This window comes from Acipenser ruthenus, chromosome 16, assembly GCF_902713425.1.
Source record: "Acipenser ruthenus chromosome 16, fAciRut3.2 maternal haplotype, whole genome shotgun sequence".
In the NCBI taxonomy this organism is placed as follows: Eukaryota; Metazoa; Chordata; class Actinopteri; order Acipenseriformes; family Acipenseridae; genus Acipenser; species Acipenser ruthenus.
The window spans coordinates 7,928,281-7,954,644 of record NC_081204.1 but is presented as its reverse complement, the minus strand read 5'-3'; positions in this window follow the sequence as shown (position 1 = coordinate 7,954,644).

The window sequence follows — 26,364 nt, the reverse complement described above, 5'->3', positions numbered from 1 at the left end:
CTTTCTTAATAACAGTTTTTATGTTTTATCAAATGGGGGTCTCAGCCTCGTCCAGTTGGCCAGGCAGCGAACCCTCAAACCAAGTTAGGTTTGATGCCAAATGAATGTGTGTATATACAGCATACTTTTCTGTTAAATCGCATACTCCGCATTCTCTACAATAAATATTTGTACTAAAACATTTTGTGATTGGTGTTTGTCCCGAACTACTGAACTACTTTTATCTGTAATGTGATATTCTGTAATGCGATATTTTATAATGTGACATTTTGTAATGTGATACTTTGTACTGTGATATTCTGTAAGAATTGTAAGTTGCCCTGGATAAGGGTGTCTGCTAAGAAATAAATAATAATAATAATATCAATTTCCATTGAGATTGATAACATTGGGTTCAAAGGCCTGTTTCTATTGGTATTGATTTATCTTTAATGATCCTGAGAAGCAGTAAGCTGTAAACTTTTCTCCGACAACGATATTTGTGATTCGGATTAATAGTACTAAACATAATGTATTATGTTTAGTAATGTAAGTATTTTGCAATTACTGGAGCACGGAACATAATTTGTGCACACTAATGAACTCTAAATACTGGCCAATTATTTTATTCAGTGAAGCGCAGGTAAAGCATTTATTTTTAATAGCATTTATTCTAAAATGTTTTATTGTGGTCCTTTTAAAACTGATTTCATTTCCTCTGTTGACCCATCATTAATTCAGTACATATTGTGCAATTAAGCCAGTACACATTTGCCTCCAGAAATAACTCATTACTTGATGTCACTTGCAGCGACTAATAACCTAAATAAACCAGTGTAAAGGTGAAATAAGTCCTATAAATTAATATACAGAATGGTTATAAAACCACTAGACCACTTTTAACACAATCCCTCAAGAGGTTTTGCATGTTACTGTGAAAAGGCGGCATTCTATTATTCTCCAATTTTATCACAACTGCAGAAGCACTTGGTTATACTATAAATGGAGGTACAATATAAAGTTTACTAATAGAATTGAAGATAATATATAGATTCACAACATTGCCCAAGTGAGTGCACCATTATTCCCTGATGCCATCAATAAAGCATTTTACTTATCAGCAATTCATCCAGGGGACTCAGTGCTGATAAGGCTAAATTAGTGCCAGTTCCAAACAGCCTCATGTGCAGTCTGGTACAGTACTCTAGAAGCTGTGCTGAGACCAACTAAACGCATTCATTATGAGATGGTCAGAATAATTCAAGGTGACTTCCTCTTGGATTTCATTCAAAAACTGACTGTCCTGAGGCTTCAAAGTCCTAAATGAACATTCCAGCTGTACTTCTGTAGCTTTTCTGGCCAAATTATTGTTACCTGAAATCTCCCCCAGGAACATGTAATTATAAAAATATAAAAATGTTTATTTAAGATATACATTCATTGTGGGGACTGAAGTTAGGAGAGGACGAGAAAAGGCCTTTTTAGTTCTGTATCACATATTGGTCAAGGATATCCATGGCAACATTCTTCAGTTCTTACAGATTGCCACACTGTGGTATCTGACTATTGTTTTACATGAATAATGTACTTTAGTCTAGCCCAAGACTACATTGTCTTTAGTTTTATAGTTTCCATACTCATCTGCTAAGCTCTCTGACTCATTCACTTATCTGAATGTGTCATTGTGTCATGGTTGTTGCTCCTCCTTTGAACCTAAATCAAGCTGGACACTTTCTGGAAGAAGACACGTCTTTACCTTCGAATAGTCCTGCATAATGTGCTGACGTTCAGGACTCAAATTTAATTTGTACCATACCCTCTCTGGAACTTTATTTGAATTCAAGGTCAATTCCCATAATATAAAATCATAAAGGTGGCTGCATTTTTAGATATTGTTGGCAGCACAAAATAAAATATAACTGTATTGTGTCAGCTCTGCTCAATCTCTGGACCAGTGTAAACAGAATAATAATTTGAAAACATAAATTGCAAAACACATCCACTTTGACAATATTTTAGCTTTTTTATTTGCCTCTACATTCATAAGCAGTACATTCTCATCACTTTTTGTGCTAGTGTGGTTAAATTACTGTACAGGTAGATGACCTGGTTGATTAACTGTCCCTATACACAACACTTTAACTCATGAGTTATTTAAAGAATATATATATTGTTTTACAAATTTTGAGGCATCTAAAAAAAAAAAAAAAGGTTTGACATTTATGAAACTGTTCAAGAAGGTTGTGGGTTTCTTTAGCAACAGTCTAGTTGCCTAATCAGATTCACACTTACCAGTTGTTTCCTTTATCTCAGGGAAATTGCAATTGTAGTATTTTGGATTGACATTGGTTAAGTTTTTAAATGCTAAAATGAACCAATCGAACTATGAAAGGAAGTTGGCATGTAGTCCTGCTTATATAAATCATTATGTCATACAGAGCCTTGTAAAAGTCGCATAACTGTATTTGTTATTATTAAAACCAGTCCAGTCTTCATTTAATACAGCCCATGTTTATTAATGAAAATATGTCAAGCAGGCAGCACACATTTTGTACAGTGTGGCTTCAGATAAAAGTTTCCTTAAATTAATTAGGGAGAATGTGTAACAGCAAAAGCAAGAAGGGAAGGAAGAAAAACATCTGCCAACTGTAGCCACTGGCAATTTATACCAGGAATAGCAGGTAGCATTAATGACATTAATTGAATTATATCATGATGAGACAGTTTTGACCAATCACATCAGAGCACCCAAATGTTACTAGGCAATAATGGCAGCGTTCAAATGCCCTTTTTAGCCTGACTGTGAAAAAGAAACTATTAAAAAATAAATAAACTATGCAAACAGGTTAATTTGCATCTTATAAAATGGTGGAGTCAACACCAAGATTGGTGGAGTAAAGAGCAACAAACATATAATTACATCAACATAAATGATGCAACATTTTCTATTTTCTATCCCACTATTTTCTATTTCTTTTACCTACATATTGGTTGAACAAAGCAGACTATTTCAACCATAGCCTTTTTCTAATGTGTAATATCTACTACCTTATATAAATCACCATCAATGCAACAGCATTGCAACTCCTTCCTAACTACTGTAGATACAGCTGTCTGAACCATGGATTTAATCTTGCAATAGCAATTTAGTCTTGCAATAGCAATATGTGTCTGAGCTCCCATTTTACTACTTTGTGTGTGATATCTCTAGCATTAACTACAACCCAATTTCTGTTCAATATGTCTCTTACCTTATGTGACTGAAGCATGCTTCATTATTTTTCAACCTCCGTCTCCCCTATCAGCACCTTTGCAGGCAGCCTCCCCATGGGGGACGACAAATTAAGAATCATTAAAGCCCTTAAATTGCATTTGTGTTTATTTCTAGTTTTGCCTGGCCCAGGTTTCATAAGGGTTTGAATGTTATCAAGAGGACCTTGAAGTGTGAGGTCGTATTGGAAGCCTGCGTAACTGTTTCCAGACCGGAGTACTGTGTTCAGAACGATGCGCACAGAAAGAATCCTGACACTGTGTTTTAGATGAGATGAAGATGATTGATGGCGAGGGCATAATTATTTTAGATGGCAGCAAACCAGCCAATCAATACCTCAACCTCGGAGTTTAGAGGGCATTCAGCTTGAATGTAAATAATGTGTGAGCATTGAGAATCCACAACTTACCAAATAACACAGCAGGTTTCACTTCAACCTGACAAATGAACAAAACAGGTACAGTATCAGACTCATTGGCAATATTGGGATATTGGCATAAAAAGTATTCAGTGTGTTTAGCAGTTGCAATGGGTAAAGCAAAATACTACAGATTATACAACCATCATTCATAGCTGTGTAGGGTTTTTATATGTAACCAAGATGCCCTTCGCCTGACACTATTTTGTTTCCACCAGTGCATTTATCTTTACGTTATTAACCAGTATTGTTTATTTATATTTTTCATGCTAGGACATGGAGCCTAATATATTCTTAGCTAGAGGATGGTGCTTAACCTTCATTATTTTTTAATTCAGAGCTTGGAATGCAAGACAACTACTCATATAGTATTTCCTCAAGTATGCATAAAAGTGACTAGAATAAATGTGTTTATAATACAATTTGCTTCATCCTGAGTATAAAGTTTTTGCGTATTTATTTTTAATTTGTGTGCCTTTCTTTTCATATCTGCGGTACAGATTTAAAATGTTCCAATAATTTCTGTGGAAGTAATGATTGCCTATTCAAACATATTAAATGCCATATTTCAAAGTCATAAAACGGATTCTCCCTTCGTTGATTCTAATTTAAATTTAAATGTACAATATGCTTTCCCTTTTCATATTAACATAATCTATATGTTGTTGTGAATTTTAATAATACCATTGTCAAGGAGTTTGTAGATCGTATTTGTATTTGTTTCCAAAGTACTCTAGATATAGGTCTAGATGTAGGTTAGATAGATACTGCAATGAATAAAGAATTTAGTAAATGTGACTGGGTTCAATAGAGAATCCTTTATTGCCAGAGGGTCTTGATCAATTAATGGTGCCATAATCCTTTCCAATTATGGCTTATTGCTAACAAGCACAACAAGTATACAGTATTATATATGAAATGTGCAGCCATTTACAATATGTACAGTGTATTACTTATCTAATTACTAACATGTGCAAAAGGATATAGTGTCTTTCATGGAAGGGCTTTCCCTCTGCATGCTATATACAATACAATTTAAAATGATAGAACTCCTTTCATGCTAGGCCTCGCAAAGCACTGTACATCATGGATTTAGGTTCCAACAACTGCAGAGCTGAGCAAATATAATCAATTACTGTATAAGCTAGAGAATGCAAATTGTTTTGTTTTTTTTTCAAAGGGGGGCCTCAATGTTTCTTACAGAAACTCTCTAGGTACAGTAATACGTTTCATGGTGCAGGTAGGTTGACCAGATTTTCACAGCTCAAAACCAGGACACATTGTTAAATAACTGATAAGACTAATTAAACCATTTAAATATAGGCTAATGGTTATTTAAATAGCCATCCTCTCAGTATTATTCTTTTACTTTTTTTTTTTTTTTTTTTTTTTACACAGCTAGATCATTTCAGTACACTCCCGGGTGTATAATTTGTGGCTAATTAGTTTAACTTGCCATATTGTGTTACATACGTAGAGTTTAATATTATTAACAATCAATTAAATAATGAATTATGTAGATCGTAGTTAATAGTACATTTATGTTTTGGCATTTTTCTTTCTTTCTTTTACTCATTAGGTCAGGATGGCTGTATTTATTGATGTTGTTGATATGGTTTAACCTGATGGATATGGATGCTTACAACCTCTCACTGCTCTAACTCTACCAAGTCTCTGGGCTAAATCCTGCCAGAACTGAACGGCTACAAAATGAGAGTGTGTTGCGCTACAGGAAGTGCCTGAAAACCTGGACTTTAAGATTTTGAGAAAAATGTCAGGACACCGGGACCTTTGATAGGTGCACATTGGGAAAACAAACAGGTGTATGGGGTCAGCAGCTTCGACAGGTTAAAGGATATTTCAATGTTCAATGTTCTGCCTTTTTCACAGTAGATGTTATACTTGGACCTGTGTCATGTCACCTCATCTCTGTGGCTTCTGGGTCAGACCAATTTCCTGGCTGTATGTTAGTCAATATGGGAAGCAGCTGATTGGTTCTTGACAGGAAATACAGTAAACCACTGAAGGAGTGGGAACAATTTCAGCATCCAGGTGAAATGACCAAGCAAGTACAGCACTATGTGAAAGCATTTCTTTAACCAGTGTAGTATCAGATAGTAAGTATTAAAATAAAATACAATATGTTTCTTAACATAAAATTAGAGACCTTTAAAACAAATCGAGGTGCACAACAGGTAAGATATGTGGAATTATTTTCTTAGCTACATTGAGTATTCCATCACATTAGTATTTTTCCAGCTAGTTTGGCTTGACCAATGTCTAGCAAGGTACACACGATTCTGCTGGAATTAGCTGAATCATTTTGGAAGTATTTTGATGTATACCTTATCCTCTGCTAAGAAATAAATAATAATAATAATAATAATAATAATAATAATAATAATAATAATAATAATATACAATGTGTATGGTTTAACTAACAACCCAACATTTTAAACAGCACTTTATATTTCAAATACAGAAGTCAGGAAACAAATGCACAATGGAGTATAGTATCACAGAGCCTGTTCCTAGATGTCTGATACAACCTGTACTTATCTTGTCATATACAACTGGCAGTCAATGCATTTATACACACCCCATTACATCGGTTTAATGTTTTTACCCCTGACAGATTTTTACATTTTATAGATTTCTCTGCATGAAGCCTTATACTTTTCTGTCAAATAGACTTAATCAATCAATGTCAAACATACATTTTAATAATAGAATATACGAGAACGATGACAGAAAATGCGAAGACTTTTTTTTTTTTTGAAGAAAAATGCAATGGAATCATACGCAATTCTGGTAATATGATTTAGTGAATTAAGTCATTTTAAATTATCCTAAATGTCAAATTATAAAACTGCATAACCTCCCCATCATTGTTCAACGTGCAAGTGATTTGTCTTCTTTACACTCTTGTATGGATGTCTGTGCCACAAAAAAGTAATGAGTTACATATCTGCTTGAATTAGAAAATTTTAATTATAACGCTAATACTGCCTGGATGAAAAAAATACATTTTCACAGAGTAGCAATGTCAATTCAGCCATTTAAATCACATCATGAGTTTATTAAACCGCATGGTAAAAAATATAGTTGGTTGGAGTATGAACTGTTGGCTCTTGTAACTAGATATGGAAACATTATTTAAAAACGTCTGTCTATAACTGTGGCATTTTTATAAATCAATCAGTACAACTGCTGTGATACCAACCCTTTGACCTCTTCTATGCCAGTCTTTGTGTTAATTATGCTTTTCACAGATTCTTAATACCAGAATATATATACACTGCTCAAAAAAAATGAAAAAGCAAAATTGTTGTTAATTGTGCTTTGGAAAAAAAATCAAGTTTGAAAGGTTGCTCCTTTAATTTCTATCTATCTATCTATCTATCTATCTATCTATCTATCTATCTATCTATCTATCTAATATTATTAGCATATTTATTGTTAGAACTAAACCATATAAACAACATTCAGCATACCCTATATAAGTTTATGACAAATTAGTTTAAATACGTTTTAGGAGCCTTTGAAAGCAGCCTGATATTAAAATTAAGTGGGGCATTTTAGCCTGTGGTTTCTTAGACAGACTGACCTTTTCAATATGACCTTAATTAATTCATATTGCATAAGCAAACTGGAAAATATGATTCTCAGGTTGAAGTGAAGCCAATTTTCATGAAATGTTTAGGGGTGTCCTATATGCAGTACATACGTACAATATTACATTTTATAGAAAAGATTGACGCTGTGGTAATCTCTTGTTATTTAATGATGCCACATGTTTGTAACCACACAGGTATTTTAATTAAAATTAAGCACCAGGGATCAGTAAGCATGGAGGTGTTGAAAACACACCAGTAAGCCCTTTCCTTCTCTTTAATTAGTATCCAGTAGCATGTGCCATCATACATTGTCATCAACATGTCACAATCATTAGAAGCTGATTTATTGCTTTATAGATCCGTTGAGGATGTGACCTATTTCTTAAAAAGAAAACAAATCTTAATAATGCTGCAGCAAAACTAAAAACTCTGAAAAGAATACATAATATGTATAACCTTTTTAAATTGATAACATAATAGCAATAAATGAATCCGTGCATAATTAATTCAAGAGCACAATAATGTTAAACATTTTTATACAGCAGCAACAACAAAAAAAAGATTGGAATGGCGCCAACCTAAACAGCATGTGTATGCAAAACAGGTATACATGCATGATATGTGTTTCAACATTGAAAGGGTGATATTACATTTACACTAGATGGAAATGAGGTAACACACTAGTTTGCAACTCGTTATATACTATACAAAATTATAGTAATTATGCTATGAAAAGTTATAGGTAATCATTAGAAATGGTAACACTAACTGACAATAACATGTTATAAGAATGTTCTAACACATAACCCCTTTGGCTACAACATTAGACACGATTTCCATTTCCCAGCAAGATCAAAACAGGACCTCACGTTGCCCAATGGAGCCATTGTGTTTTTCAAAGAGACCACACTTATTTTATTGTAGGTTTCACACTGCTATAGCCTTTATGTTTTAGCCTTATATCTGTTTTTTTTTTTCACTGAATGCATTAAATGTGTTTGTAGCATTCAACTTTACTGTATATGGCACTGAATTGGCAGAATGGCACATTCTCTATTTTCATGCTCAGGATTCCAACACAGTCATGTGAATATGGTGTTAAGTGGCTCACTGGTGTAAGTCTTTTCAATGGGTTACCCAGAATGATTTGCTCAATACAAAAATGAGTCAGTTTAATACCTAATATTAAACTTCAGTGACATCATGCAAAATACTGAATAAGGCAATATTGACCTATATTCCAGGGAGACCGGCACGCAGTCCTTGCTTCGTTCTTCCTGATCCCATTGGCCGCCTTTGGGACTGTTGGACTATGTGAGGGACACTAAATAAATGAGCCTGTTTTATACAGCACTTGATGTGCACATCTTTCATAACTGCTTCTTTATTTCACCCAACAGTCTACATTGTTCTGGATACATCATTCAGTTTGCTTCAAATCGTTATCACTCATGCTAGCAAAGCAATTCCAGTTCACACCAGCATTAGACATTGTGACTTTGCAGTTGCACAGACTCCCTAAAACTCTCTAAGTACATTCTCTAATTAACATTTTATTCATTTCATACCTCAACTCTATACTATATGTAATCATGCAGTGAGCTCAAGCAACTTCCCCGTGGATACATACTGCATATCTGTTCATTAAAAGTACAAAACAGTAACTTTAAATCTTACCCACGGGTATTTATAAATGCTTACACATTTCTGTGTCTGCAGCTGCTAGCTAACACTGCTAACAAACATTTCAATGCAAACCTTTCACTTACCATAGTCTATCTCCTTCTCAGTAATTTTTCACAGACTTACTTGCCTTTGTCTTGTGGAAGGTCATGAAAAACTCCAGTTTTTACCTTATCCTAGTACCAATTTAAGAAAAATAAAATATGCAGACAAATAATACAGTTGTATATTGCAACAATGGTACTGTTACTAATATTGAATTAATTTAATTGCTGTTTTCAACCTTTAGAATGGTAGAGATCAGGTCCTTTGTAACAGCCATTTCATTTATTGGCACTGTATCAGGAATTCTCATCTCTGTTCATTATTACAATAAGAAAAATACAATTAGTACGCTGTTTGTAAAAGTTTAGGTTATGACCTTGTGGGTTTCCATAGCCTCCTTAAGGAAATTAAAACTGAAAATATAGTTTATTACTTTATTAGTGAAAGCAGCTTTAATGTGCTTCATGAAGAAAAGGTCAAAATATATGTTATTAAAATTAAAATCAAAACTAATGATTTAAAAAAATTAGATTTAAGTTTAACACAATGACATTTCAGCAAATCTTTTTTGTTTAATATCTTCACAGTCTTCTCATTACCCTAACCCCAGTGGCATTGATGCTCAGTAATTACACTTCTTATGGATATGTTTGTTCCATTAGCCTTGTAGAGTTGTGAATGCAATTCATTACTTATTAAAACATGCCTGAAGGGCCCTCTGGAAGGTCTCACTTCCATATGGGTCCAAAGCATTATTTTATTTAAAAGTCTGTGCATGTTGTTCTGTTCCCTCATCATACCACCTGGACCCTTTGATAGGAATGATAAATGTCGGTTACAAGCAAACACACATTTACAGGAAGGACTATTCTGTATTTAATTAGTAGGACCTGGCAGCAGCACTTTGCAAAAACCCACCGGAGGCGCATGTGGGTTGCAGTTGTCATTCAGATAGAGTCACATGATCACAAACCTGATTATTTGGTTTACTGCATCACATATTGCATCACATAAGTGCAGCAGTGTGGAGTAGTGGTTAGGGCTCTGGACTCCTGACTGGACGGTCGTGGGTTCAATCCCAGGTGGGGGACACTGCTGCTGTACCCTTGAGCAAGGTACCTAGATCGCTCCAGTAAAAACCCAACTGTATAAATGGGTAATTGTATGTAAAGATAATGTGTTAAAAATAATGTAATTGTATGTAAAAATAATGTGATATCTTGTAACAATTGTAAGTCGCCCTGGATAAGTGTGTCTGCTAAAAAAATTAATAATAATAAAATATAAGTGTGGTGAGGGGAGAGAAGATGAGGGAGAGGAGAGAGGTTCATAATTGATCATTTAAAACAAAAAACATAATAATCTCAAATGGCTCACAGTAAAATGCAAAATCCACAACAGATTACATGTGGACTAACCCATCTTCTTGACATCACTGTCTATTGCAGCTGGTTTCAAAAGATACTATCTACGCATTGTTAAACTTTGAATTCTTGGTTGAGTGTCTAAAGTACAGTATACTGCTTAACTGCAGGCTGTAGACATGAATGATGAGGCTGGCGTTTGGTAAAAGCATGACAACTTTTCTTGGTTTTCCTCTCTGAAGGTTTAAGATGGTGTTTTTGGAACATGAGGAACTTCCTACGTTTAATTGCTGTTTTATTTGTCAGTTAAAAACTAAAACAGATATTTACAGACCTGGGTATTTGAGAAAAACAGTCTGCTGAGAAATCAGATAATTATGTCAAGAATGCAAGATCAGTTTCCTAAGGCATACACAGCCAATACAATTATATTGTTGGTTGAAAAATTTTAAAAAAAGATTGTTTTTGTTTAACTTTAGGGGAAAAGCTTGCAGAACATATTAAAATGAATAACGCAAAAGAATTGCCTTCAGGCTGACATATGTTAATATGTTATTTGGCTACACTCTAATTTGCTGTTCTGCACATAAGCCTCAAGCAAATGAAACTGGAATTAGAATTATACATGTGCATTAGCAGAAAAATAAAGCAATGAATTGTAAAGTTATTAACATTCATGTCCTACTGCAATATTAAGCTGTAGTCATCCACTCCAGTATTACAAGTACAAGAATGTCAGAATGAACTAGAACACCATTTTATCAGAGTGATTTCTAAAGGTCATTCATGTAGAACATGAAATACTATCCAACCATATTACCATATATTACACTGAAATATACAACAAAACAATGTTATTTTACATGCAGTTTAAAGTGGCCTTATAACTTAAAGTGATAGTTCTGTACAACATGTGCAATTCCTTTTTTCCCCAGATAACATTATTTTTCCTCAATTGGCTGAGGAATCTAAAAGTGGATTAAAAAAAAAAAAAACCTTTACTGAAAGGTTTCAATGTTAATCATCATGAGTGAACATAGCAATTGGATGGAAGCAAGTTGTTGTGATCTTGGTAGTGAATTACTAATATTTTTCTAGGCATCATAGATCTACTAATATACAGAACAAATTACAGATTTTTAAATAGATGTGCATTATGCAGCAGTGTGGAGTAGTGGTTAGGGCTCTGGACTCTTGACCGGAGGGTTGTGGGTTCAATCCCCAGTGGAGGACACTGCTGTTATACCCTTGAGCAAGGTACTTTACCTAGATTGTTCCAGTAAAAACCCAACTGTATAAATGGGTAATTGTATGTGAAATAATGTATAATGTGATATCTTGTAACAATTGTAAGTCGCCCTGGATAAGGGCGTCTGCTAAGAAATAAATAATAATAATTATGGTTATTTATTATTATTATTATTATTATTATTATTATTATTATTATTATTATTATTATTAGCAGATGCCCTTACCCAGGGCGACTTACAGTTGTATACAAAAACTACATATCAAGAATTACAGTACAATTAAGAGCAACATACAAAATACAATGACTTCAGTCCTAATAAGAGCAAAAGGCATTTAAGCATAGGGTGGCTATAAATTAGTGCAGGTGAAGTGGAAAGCTTATATACAGTGTAATGTACTTTATATTTGAGATGAAATGTTCTGAAACTTACTGTTCCATAATTTGAAAGTGGTCATTTTACCAGGTATCATACTACTGTAATTTAAGTAAAATAACATTTTATATATATATATAATAAAACAATTGTTCATTGAATAATATCCTCATGGTTTAATAACTTAATAAAAAATAGAAGTACATTTCAATATAAACATGAACTTACTTAATATATGTAACATTATAATTCGTATTATATAATAACATAGTTGGTACTTTGTATGTATATTTAAAATTACAGTTGTTTTGCCCTGAAAACACCATGCCAGTCTGTTAAGTTAAGCCAGCTGGGTTCTGATTCATTTACTCTTTTGAGACAGCTCAGCTCTCACTTTCTATGTGTAACGCCTCATCGGGAGCCGAGACAGAAGAAAGCGCCTACAGTAAATGGCATAGGATCAAAATCAGTAGTCCGACTACGTCACTGATGGAATCGCGCCCTCAGAATTTGAGCAATTTTGGTTAACACATCCAATTAAGTCCCTTATAGTTCAATTTCTCACAGGTTTGTTTTATAAGGCAGTGATACATAACAGGTGTAATTAGAGGAGAAAAGGCACACAGACATGAACACAAAATCTTAAAATGTTTATTAGGAACATATACATTGAAGTAGGAGGTCAATCCAAGTAGGATAGCAAAGCTTACATAAAAGCGGCCAATTACTACAAACAAACATCAGCAGCTTCAAGAAATACAGCAGTGTGGTAGTGTGCTGTACTGAATAGCTCAGGTACACAAAAACATGAGCAAACTAACAAAAGTGCAAATATTACAAAAAATCTCATAATCTCGAGAATAGTTAGATCTCACAAAGGCAGGTTTACAATCTTACACTCGCAAAAATATAACAGCCATAGGATTATTTAATGAAGAAAGTTACACAACACTAGTGCTGCTGCCCCGATAACCTCTCGTTCTCTACATTCCATTCCTGTGTCTGCATGAGAACCCAGCCTTTAAAAAGATCCAGGTGAGGCGAATCAACATACTTGATAGGAGGAAGGGAAAGGGAGGAAGATCAGGGGGCCGTCCTAAAGCAATAACATAAATGACAAAAAATAAACAAGCGTAGTGGCGACCCGCCACATATGGATTTGAACTCTCCAGCTGACACTGTTGATTATCAAATGAAACTCCAGGCATATCACTTCTTTACATGTTAACTGACTGACCTTCAACAAGAACCCTTTCTTTCTGCAATGATGTGTGTGATATACACTGAGATTAACAGACAGACCTCTAACCCGCAGGTAATTGCCTTTTCTAAACAAAATGCTCCAGTTACTTTGCTCCACATTTCAGTTCACATCTTGCCAAAGCCTTTTCCATTTTGAACCCAGGACAGTCATAAATCGTTTGCATGTGATAATGGTACAATAAATAAATGATACTTAGAATGCTTATACAGTATAGAGTGATGCATTCAGGATAAGAATAATAAGGCAATGTGCCATTGGCTTTGCAGTACCCCAATGTATTACTGGCAGTATTTCTATGCATATTAGTGTGTGAATATTTTTCAGCTCCCTGGACACTAATTATAATATACAGAATAGCTGTACATTTTTCATCAACTTTAAAAGGAAGCTACTGTATCTTTTAACCTCTACAGCATAGGAATCCTCTACTTTTCAGTATATCTGCAGTTGCTCTCAGCATAAACGTTGCCTCATTCATTTATCAAGTAAATTACTTGGATTATCATTTCTCTCTGAGAAATATGACCTCAAATAAAGGGCTGTAGAAGCAGACCCCCCAGGGGGAAAAAAACCATCAGGTTCATAGGCTCGACCCTCTGGGAAGAGGATAGTTACCTGTTCAATTGCTATCAAGGTGATGCAGGACCCTTTAAACACAGCTCTGAAAAGAACTTAATCATTTGCTTCAGACTTTCAAGAAGATTTTTTTTTTGCATTTTAACAAAAGGTCATAACTGTCATTCCTGAACAGCAAATCATGGGGTTTAGAATTGCTTAATTCAACAGAAGAATTCCTGTCAGAAAGAAGGGCAGATTTGAGACAATAATAGGAGTTTCAAATAGACTATGACATGGACTGGACATCTAAGACAACGTATTATTTCTAATCAATTTGATTATGTCCTTGGGGGTTTTAAAGGTGTGTTTGCACGCATTTAAAATTCGTTGTTCGACATTTTCTTTGTCCAATATTTTCTCCTAAGTTAGTCTTGATATTCAATGTATTCAAATCTCTGATTAAGGTTCAGTCCACAGGAAATATCCAGTGAAAGATTATTTCTTTCAACATACTGTTTTAACATACTTTGTAAAAGTAATGGACAAACAAAGCTTTCTGATTGGCAGTTAGCGATCACGTGACCATGCTGAAATTTTCAATTACCCATTTTATAAGTGCAGTAAAACACTATTACGTTGCTTTGGGAGTGTCGGATGGATGGCCTACTGTAAGGGTTAATATGGAAGGTAAATGGGGAGGAAGTGCAGTAAAACACGGAGATAGAGCCTTAGGCATTTGCCTTCCTCACTAGCTGATAAACATCTTCGATGCTTCTGGGGTAAAAACATCAGCCTCCGATGTGTGTGTGTTAATCTGCCTTGCCTAGTCTCTGATTAGATAGGTATTGTCCTATTTGTATATCTGTTAAGTAACTGGAAATATAATTACTATCATATAATAATTGCATGTAAGTAAACTGTTAAATAGCAATTAAATAATGTCCAAAAAAATTAGAATCCATGACATGTAAGAAGGAGAATGTAAAGATTTCACCCTTCTCTTTTTCATGTCAAACATTATCTGTTATACTCACCGCACTGTATATAGGCTACTATAGCAGATATTTTTCAGCACTGGTGTGAGCTTGTTACCTTGGTTACCAAGTCCCTGATTTGTTGAGGTTCTCATTTATCACCATCCTCTATACAGGTGTGATGCTTTGTCTGTTCCATATATTAATCCACATTCTTTCTCCCCATGTGCACATTCTTTCAGTAGACTTCTGTACATTTTACCCATAAGTATATATTTTTTTCACCAGCTGCATTTTTCCATTGCACATTCTCAGCACTTAATATCTTAAGAGCTTGGTGCAGAATAATAGTAAACGTTCTTATACTACTGTATGGCTGAAGCATAGCCTGTTTTATTAGTAATAATTGTATTATAGATGCATTATTGATGGATCCTTAAACAAAAGTTTTACTACTGAGTCTGTTTATTGTTCTTGTGATATGCTGGTTCTTATATTATATCAGTCAACCGTTTGTATGGCAAGACAAATGAGATACTGTCATATCGATCTTGTTGAATGATTTGATACATTCTCTGCTGTATAATATATCCATGAGGGATTCAATAGCAAATGTTAAACTAATTTAGTCTTCAACAGATATAACCAACAGGGGAGTGGGTTTCCACTTGGGAATTCTTCTTGTTGGATTTGCCACTTCACACAGATATAAGTATTTTATTAAATTTGACTGAAACTATGTGAGTTTTTATATGAAGCAATTTGGAACAGCCAATGCATGTACTACTGTATAAACCTTGAAGAAAAAACATTTGCCTTTGATCAGACATACAGTAATAAAACACGGCTCTATATAATGTATTCATTTTCTACTTCAGTCCTCTGATTTAACCTAACACTGTTTATAAAGAAAGCAATAAAACAAACACCTTCCAACTAACATGTCACCTATACTACAAAACCATCTACAGTTTATTTGTGCTTAAAACTTTAAAAGTTACAGTGAATTGTGTGCATTGCAAGGTTCCTGGTTTTTTGCTTCTCCTTAATGAAACATTGGTATATTGAGCCAGAAGCTGGGAGATTGAAGTGGCAAGTTACATCTCTCAACTGAAAATGTTATGACTGCAGAAATACAGAGTATCTTCCCTAATACCATCTGTCAATACCTTACAATGATTTGTTCTGGGGCATACAAACATGGCTAGGTTAGGTGCAATTGCCACTAAAACGAGCCACTGGACTGGACTGGTATAGGCACAATGTCACCTTAATAAAAATGTTAATTTAAAGTGCAAGAAATTGTCTAAACTACTGTAATATTAATAAACCAGGCCAGCGGATACATATACAAAGAAAACTGTCAGGAAAAGGCTGGCAGAAGCCAGATGTTAATACTGGCTGTCTAGCATTCTACTGTAGTTAACGGGTACCAAAAGAACCAACGTTTTGGAGTTAGGGGTAAGGATGGTGTGTTTTTATCTATTAATGTTATATTGGTGATTAAGGTATCAGAGCATTCCACCACTTTAGGTCTCTGACAAAAAAAGGACCCCAACACAATTAGAGAGTAAGGCATAACTGACAAAGTGCTATGCCAAGCTGTCTCTAATGATACGAAGGCAAGAGAACACTGTCGTGGAACAGAGCAAACATAAATCTTATACAAGTGCAAAAAGATGGATGTTTACTCTTCAGTCTGCTGTTGAGGAAGATTATTGTTATCTTACTGAACGAGCCATGCTCATTGTCAGTAAATGGTATAGAAACAAAAGATTTGGCAGCACCTACAAAGGATTGTTGCAAGTTCTTTAATTAGACAAGCCACTGTTTATCTCAGCTCAAATAATGTTCACACTGTCAAATATTTTACATCCAAAATCATTTGAAAAACTGCATGACAGGATCAGGCAGAAAAAGCAGTTGTGATCTAATTTGCATCCTTTTGGTTTCGTTGCTCGTGGCATGTTGTAGTTAGATACCAACAGAGGACACCGTTTATTAGTTTTGGACTTAATGATGTGTGATACAGATCTGCAGGGAAACTGGCATCAAGGTCTTTTAAAGTACATAGTAATGTAGGTACAGTACCTTATATTCATATCTTCTGTATTTCTCTAGTCCCTGTATTTTTTTTTCTTACTATAAACAATGTTGTTTGCCAGACAATAAAATAATTTATCTTATATTTGAATAGGCACATATAAGAAACTATAGAGATGTGAGTTCAAATCTAGATTCCGGTAAGTAAACTGTGTATTTTTTTAGTGAGTAAAGATGAAAGGGCGACATTAACAGTGAAATCAAAATCTTTTTCAGTTTGCTATCTCTGATGGGTTTGCTATCAAGTAAAAGGCTAGACCTGATAAGATGTAAACGGAAGTATGTGTACTATTCATTACAGTATTGTCCTGCTGTATCTGGCACAATTAAGATATGCCACTTGGAATGGCTTCTGTTTTTATGTTTCCCTTCATATAGATTACTATCTTCACTTCATTGCAGCTAATGTAAGTAAATATATACTGCTGTACCTAATGTGAATATATTGGACTGAGTTCAAATCCAGAATAACATTGATTCCCAAATGTGTTTGGCAATGTGCTATATATTCACTGGGTGAAAAGGCTATATATTGGGTGTTTTAACTATTTTTCATCACATCTCCCCTTTCCTCCCCCCCACCCCTCTCCTTTACTGTTAAAATGTATTTTAAATGTTTTTACAGTTCAAAATGACACAGTGGGTTCACTTTTCCTACTGTTGACATCTAGCGTTGTATTCCTAATATACATAATATAATTCACTAATTGTGATTGGCCAATTTAGAAAACTTCAAACTCTTTTGCAAGTGCCAAGATTGTGAAGTGTTGATAAATGATAAGAGAAGTTATTCTTCATTCTAATCTGCATTGAGATTGATATGAATAATGAGATTGAATAACTGTGTTAAGCATAGACCTATATGAGCAGTAGGGATCGGCAAGCAGTAGATTACTCTGTGTGTCACTCCTGAATGATTTTATTTCTTTTACGGTTACTAAAAATGTTTAATAATATTTCAATGCTGTCTCTTTGAGATTACAAAAACTGTACGCAGACATCCAATTGGCTCAATATTTAACAGGTCACATCAACAGGTGAAACCAATTTGGCTTCTTAAATTGACCTTTTAATAATAGTATAGATCAGGGGTTAGCATTTAAATTTCATGGTGAGCCAAATGACCTGCGGGCAGCCACTCATCACCCATTGTCCCATTGATGTCCACTCGCATTCATACACACACACGCAGAACTGACATGCAGGCAGGCTGCTAGGGAGAGAGATTAGCCGGTGAAACAGACTCACATCACACACCCACTCACATCAGCGGACAACACAGGAAACATTAAGTGTACAGCATACAGTTTGTTGTGTTTGCCCCAACACTACTATACATGAAGATCATATGGGGAATCCCACATGACAGCCCCCTTGTGGCAATATTACAATGAAGTTCCGCTCTCGCTCCGCCAAGAATGACACCTCATGCTGATAAGAACTTCATAATGCCCTCCAAACATTACTATCTTGCTTCATGATGATTAAGATAATTTCTTGTTGAGCTAATGTCAAATATGATAACTGTCTCAGATGAAGAAGATTCACTAACATAAATGCAACTAGTGGCTTAGCATGACAATACAGTTTACAGTGTACATATACCTGTATATAGAAATGGATTGATGTTCTTCCAATAACATCAGTTTGTTCAGGAATTGTGACATTTTCAGTATCGTTTCAGAGATATTGTCTGTCACTCACGTACTGTACTCATTCAGGTCAGTATTGATGAGAATTAACCTTTTTACAATTGCATCATTGTCATATTAAACAGGTTGGAAATTAAAGATTGTGAAAGGTTCTATGATATACATGAATTTTATTAACATGCTGTGACAGAGGGAGTGGTCCTCTATCGTATTATAAGTGTAAAGATTGTAAATATTATATTTGCATTGGGCAAAAGTTTTTTTTTCGGTAAAACCACTGTATTTTGTCTAGTTCCCCTCCAACAGGCAGACTAGCCAGTCATGTGAGAATGTGGCTGGACTTGGTTAAGTCCTTGTGAGAATGTGGTCCACTTAAGGGCACAGCCCCCCAGGCGGAAATTGTCTGTGAGGGGCTGGGGTTTTGAGAGGTTAAATTGGTTAATTGATTGTTAATTTAGGTTGAAAGCATGTATAAAGGAGAAGGAGGAAGCCAGCTCTTCGTCGAGATAGCCTTGCCTTGCTGTGCCAAAACTGTCTTTAATTATTATTATTATTTCTAAATAAAAGTGCACCACCCATTTTTCTGTGTGACTACCTGTTTGCCTACCTGACCGTTGGTCATCCTTTCACATATGTAAAAAGCTGTTTTTAAAATGACTGGTATGTAAATCTTGACTTTCTTAGAAACTAAGAATGTTTAGAATTGCTTATGAAGGGGCATGTCTAAGTTTATCTACATGATTTTCTATTTTAAAGCAATAATTAAAGACATTTCAAAAGAAAATATTTGCCTGCCTTGCAACTTAGATGCCCATTTAACACTCAATGTTCTTCACAGTAAACATCCACAATTTGCATTCTTTTGAAGAAAAGTTACCGTACCATACTTCAAATTCACATGTCCCCGAGGATATTGTTTAATTCTTTCATTTGATAGTTCTTACTGCAAAAGACTTCCGAAGCACGTTCCGTGGCGCGTGACCTGCTCTTAAATTATGTATAGTGTTTACACATTGGGTTAATGCAAAGGTGCCTTGTTGCAGCTGCTGGTATATTTTCAGTTTGTAGTTTTTTAGCAAGGATTTTTTCGTAACACTACATAGCATTCAGCTATTAATCACATTTTCTGGAGACAGCACCGTAACAAAAAATAGTTTTGAAGTTCTAACCGTTGAAGCATTGAAAAAATATATGTGTCTATTTCATTTTCCTTGTTTTTATGCTTGGGGAGCCTGAAGGTAGTGTGATCCACATACTGATAATTATTTAAATGATAATTAGATACATTATTTTTCCAATTACCTTCACTCCACATTGCTCTTCAAGGATACACAGAGAATATACAAAATGTCCCCAGGTATGGGACAGGATACAAACCAGGGTCATTGCAGGGCTCCAGAACAAATGTGCTACATCAGCTTTAAAAGAGACTGCTTTATTGGAGAAGTAGGGCAGGCCTTTATACCACATTGCTGAGACAATACATACATGAACCAGGTACAGAATGTCTTTCCAAAATAAGTACAATATAGCATGTCATCTCATTTTACTGCAATGCACCACCTCACACACTTAGCAGCTAAATTACAATGCACACTTTGAGTAAACACACGTTCCATATGCGTCACCTCAACACTAAACTTCGCCCTCCACATCGCAGGAAGTACCTTAACTGCCATTCTCAACTTTTATTTTTGCAATTATTATTTATTAATTTATATAAAACATATAAAGTCCTTGCATAATTCATTATTTGTTTCTTTATTTTATTGAATGCATTTTACAGTAAGCAATAAAACATTTAATTCATTCACGTATGTACAGTATGTACTGAATTATAATTTGGGAGGATTGCATGTTTTTACAAATGACTGTCAGCTCACTTAGTGTGGTTACCAGGCATTGTGCTGTATTAGTAAGCAGCGCTGGGGATCAGGCATTTATGTTTGAGGGTTTTTGTTTTTTCTTTCAAATGTAGGCTATAGCTGAAACACAGAATGAAAGATACATTATATGAATTATAAAAAGTTGATGTATTAATTACTGAAAAAAATTACTTTGGCCATATTCTCTGTCGGCTTCAAGGTCAAGTCATTTTAATTTGTTTCCTTGCCCTCCAGCCACTGCCAGCACTGTTTCATGTAAATCCATCTTTATAATTGTTACAAATCATACAGTATGTTCCCCAAGTTTGTTAGACATTTTCTATGAATGATATAGAACTAAAAGGCAAAGCCATTTTGTACTGTGTTGTTTATTTTTCATTAAATCGGCTGTTATATATGCCTTGAGGAAGATTCTTGTTGTATAGTGCAGCTCATTAACATGCTGGAGTTCAGAGCTCCTCCTAATAGAAAAACACAACATATGATGTTGCAGCAAACAGGATGTATTCAACAGATCATATCACACAATACTAAAGACAAAGCAAGTGAAAAGAAGGCATACGATGTTGGAAATAAGTTGGAAAAAAGGGAAAATGACCGCAGGCAAGCTTTTTTTTTTTTCTGCTAGGAATTCCCAAGCCAAGCAAAGCCTGTGAGTCCAACAGTATGTATGCAAGATTTCCCCCTTGATATTCAAAGATATAATAAAGATAACAGTATAATTTGTGTTCAGTTCTGGTAAGAGCTGTATGAAGGATTAAGCAGAAACCATCTGTTTGTTTTGGGCGAAACACATAAATCATGAATATATTCCAGAAGATACTTCTGCCATCACAATAGCAAACATGTGTCTAAACTACGGCTGAGGCCAAAAAACACACATTTTCAGATACAAGTATCGCATTATTGAATATTCAGGGAATTCACAGTTTTGAGTCCATCACATAAAACACTGAATATTATAACATTATGTTGCAAACTGTGTAACTGGGAGGACAGAATGACTGGGCTGGGTATTAAATACATTATATTCAGTCAATCCCTTCTGGAATGGTTAAATTATTTTGTAATTACATTGCATTCATTCCCCAGGTTCACGCATGCATCCTTAGTCATGTTTTTTCAGTTCCACGCTAAAATCATATAGTGTCAAAAAACAGAAACATAAGTGCATTTAACACTTCTGTGTAAGTAAGTTGCTCAAGTGTGTTGCATTTTATGATAACTCATGTATTCTTCCATTTGAAAATAATCTGACAGAAGAATATTAGAAAATGGAATGCTGTAAACTATTGTTGTAAGCAACCGTTTTAAGTAGGAATTCACTGCACAGTGTGGTAGCAGACACAGTCAAAGAATACGCCATTCTAAATAGCTCAGTTGTTCCCAACATGACTAAGCATATAAAAAACTGAAAAAGTATGTGATGCCCTAGATTCCCTCACAAAGGAGATAAAGAAGACAATATCAAACTATTTTCTCCTGTGGTGTGATCGGCATGGGTAGCATGTTGAATAACTTATTTAAATAAAAGTCCATGATTAAATTCAGACAAACTTAATTTGCGTAACCATGGAATCAATTTCAGTCACCCAGGAATAAAAGCCAATCAGTAGACTTTTCAATTAATAACAGGGTTTAATAAAAATTAAATGTGAGGAACATTCCTGTATATAAACCAGGTGGGAAAAAAAAAATAAATAAAATGGTGCACTTAGTATTCAATTCAGATACTTTGGAATGTCCATATCCTGAAGATATGTGGGGGGAAAAAAACGTTGAGTCGTAACATATAACAAGAATTGAGAGTTCAGAGAACATGGTTTATCCTTGCCTTTTGGATCTTTTTATTTTCATGTTTACCCAGTAAATTGCTTGCTGAGACCAGGAACGTGTTTTCACTAAAGTCCCAGGAGTGGAAGATGGTATACATCGCTGTTCAATAACTGAGACCAATTAAATACAAACAATAATTAAATATTAATGATTAGAAATAAACTGAAGCACTAAAATGATAAAGGCTTGATATTTCCTTCAGAGAAGTTAGGAAACATCAGAAACACATGGCTGAAAAAGTCACTGATACAAGTCTACATTTTTATTTATGTTCCCAACTATAAACCCTTTAGTAAGGCAATTAGTCTCCTCTGCTTTCCTAATTCTGAACCTATAAGTGTACAGATTTATGCAACTTAGAGAAATACATTTGAGAAATAAAAAATACAATATGTGAGGTAATGCCGACCGTCCGTCTCTTGATATAATTCAACGGGTTGCTGTTGCTGACAATTTGCAATATCCAATTATAATGTAAACTGAAAGGATGTACGTGTGGGTATAGACAGAAGATAGAGGCGACTGATCTGCAGTTCTGAAGGGATCTTTATGTTTGCCTTCAGCACCTGGACATATGTATGCAATGGGGTTTACTCAATTGCAACTTGACAACAGTCTGTGAAGGGATTTGCTCAAGCCATACACTTCCCTTCTATTTTTCATCTTAAAAAGAGGTGTGAAGGCCATGCCGGACAGACTTTAATAAACCAGAGTTGTGCTAATGTCAAGCCCATTTGTTAACTTTGAGATGTATTCCCTGTGGTAAGTGCCAATTTGTATTTAAGGTTTGATCCCTTTTTGGATGTGGATGTTTGTATACTATGTATCTACAAGTTACAGAAAACGTGCTACTGAGCTAAGGTACAAGCAAAGCTCAACAAATAGGCCACACTGAATGAATATGGATTCTTCATGAATTTATAGTGCTATATTATTTTGTCGATTGATAAATAGACTATACTGGTACACATATTAATAACACTCTTTCTGCACAGCTTTTGAAAGTAATGGTACCTCTTCTGTGATTGGTAGATAGATACAATGACATTCCTAACATGGTTATTTCTTCCAAAAATACTGACTCAGGTTTGAGTTCTGTCCATGTCAGTTATGTCAATTCAGACCATTCAAGCTACTGCCATTACAAGGGACACATAGACCTCCCCACAGGGTTCAGCACAAATCAAATTCCTTCAATTCACTTGTTCTGCCAGCATGGTGTGCTGTTAAACTCAGATGGCCTAGTAATAAAGAAAATGTTACAAATAAAGACCTTGTTCTGAATTGTCAATAGCATTATATAACAGTGCAGTGTACAGTGCACTGTACTGTGCAGTGTACAGCACAGCAGTCCTTCAAGTCTATGGGGTACATTTTATGTTGACAGTCAGGTAACTGCATTTGAGTAATTCTAGTTCAGAAAGTAACTAAGCAAAATAAACACAATCTGGTAGCTGCAAGCTGACATGCTTTTACTACTTTATGACCTTGTACTTTTTTACTTCAGGGTATTAGACATCCAGATTTTAAACACTAATGTAAAATATAGCAAACTGGTATGCATTTGAAGCAAAATGTGTGTTTAGTTATAATCACACTAAAACCTGAAAGATTTCTTGCTTAGAAATCTTGTTTGTTTGTTCATTGGAAATCACCTCCAGTCCTTATGCAATCACTTAACATTGTCATACACCTTACCCCATAATTATATTGAGTTTGCCGGTATCAACAAGTTTAATCTTAAACAGGTTGACTGGAAATTGAAATAATGCAATCATATTAATTATAATTCAGTAACATTGTGATCAAGGCTGCTTTATAGAAAATAATAAGAACAATAATATTAATGTCATGACTGCTGCAGAAGGCATTTTATATAAATACAGCCCACAGTGTTTAAGTAATGTCTCAGAACAACGGACTCTGTCAGTTCCTACAGTAATGTTTAGAATCCAACGAGTTCTTCATCAGTGCAGAATGTGGATAGTGATTGGGGAAATACAATGGCAGAGAAGATATGCTTTAATTCCATGCACCCAAAAGCAACCAAATAAGAGTACAGTTAGGCTGCTACAGTACATTCTTTTAAAATAGCATACAAATGATAAAAATGCAGCAGTTCTCAATAAACTGTTCTTCCCCTGCTGAAAACCCTCTGATCTTTGAAAGGCATATTTTGTTTAAGTACTATAGCGTTTGAAACATATGTTCAGTTTGCCTAACTACACAAGGCAACTGCTAGTTCAGACTTTTCAGAAGATTTCAGAATCAACAATGAATACTTTATTATAAAAATTGACACCAGTGCCATGACTCACTCTACTAATCAGTACTGACACTCACAAATGACTGTGCCTCCAATATCCTAAACTACATTAGATTCAGTACAGTATATGACATTAAGCAGAAGTAGCAACAATAATTCGTATGTACATACTGTTATATCTTCGTCTAATTTAGACAGTAGAATGTTATAAGGGTCACTGCAAGAAAACTGTAAGGTTACCACATTATCCCCTAGCAACACTTTCTATTGAATAACTCTGAATGACAGCATGCCAAAAACATTTTGGTAGGACAAAACAGATGAAAAAATGTTTTTGCCCAGAACGAATAAAAATATCATATATTAACAACTTTTTACAGCTCTGTATGAGCCCAACAACTGTATCCACAATTCCATCTCAACTTGCTAATTTAATTTTTTAATTTTTATTTTCCATTGCAGACATGGATAATACAATACAGTGGTAATCACTGACACCACACATGGAAAATATCCTCATTAAACATAATGTTACGGAGGGTGATGGTGAGTACAGTGTGGACAAAATCTAAAGCAAAACGATCAAGAGTGTGGATCAGATTAATGGGGTTACCTAAAAAATGAAATGATCTGGGAATAGTAGGATAATGAGGACTGAAATAGATACCAAAGTATGGATATTTTTCAGTTCACTAATTTTGCAGATAATTTGCTACCAGAACCACCAACACCCCATTATCAGATTGTTTTCACAGATTAGCTGTCAAGTGGTTGAGGTCCAGCAGGTGGTATTTTTGTACAGTACAGGTATATACTGTATATCTTGTGTCCTGTTTAAACCCATAACTGACCAAACATATATACATTTATGCCACCTGCTGGACATTAAATATATAGCAGGTCATTTTCATAAATACCAACTGATGATGGTGTCTAAGCTATTGTAAAAAAAGAGGTAATTTTCTAATAATATTTTGTATATTTACACTGGATTCTTGCAACCCTGGTAAGTTCTATTCTTTGCTCTGCAATCTTGCTCAATTTTAATTTATTAGTGTCTGTTCATAATATTTTTTACAAAAATGTTTCTTACTATAAGTCAGGCTATACTAACTGACTTGACCACCAATATTCAGGGTTTTTACACAAGTTCAATTTCTGTTATTGATTTTTCTGGGTAAGCTAGTATAACACCCCAAGCCTACAGCCCTTTTGACGAACCTTGTTTCTTATCATAATGAGAGTAACAAATCTCTCAAGGGGGAAAAAGATTATATTGTAGGAGCAATGAACTACAACAGCAGATGCTCTGTGGAAACAGTTTTCCACTCTGAGGCATGACAATTCAAGCATGCTTTTTTCAGCATGTGTAAAAAAATAAATATATAAATAAAAAATAACTACAACAAAAACACTGCGAAAACAGATTCTCTAAGATTTTTACTCCAAATGTTTTCAACACATTTTCTGAAAACACCAATTCCAATTCTTAACGAATAAGCTGTTTATTATTTTAGTTCTGGTAACTTTATTGTGTTTTTTTTTCCTTTAAAAAACTGTTGTTGACTATTTGGAGTAAAAGCGTACATTGTAATTATTAGTACCAGATTCCGTACAGGCAATTCCAAGAGCATAATATATTAAATATGTTTTTGTAATAATTAAGTAAGTGAGTAAATAAATAATCCATCAAATGTACCTCATAACACAGTCAATGTCTGAGGATAAAATATATTGCATATGCAAGTAAGTTTTTATACTTATTGTACACAAATCTAGTCATGAGCTTTGCTTATAAAATGATAGCTATGTGAATTACACTT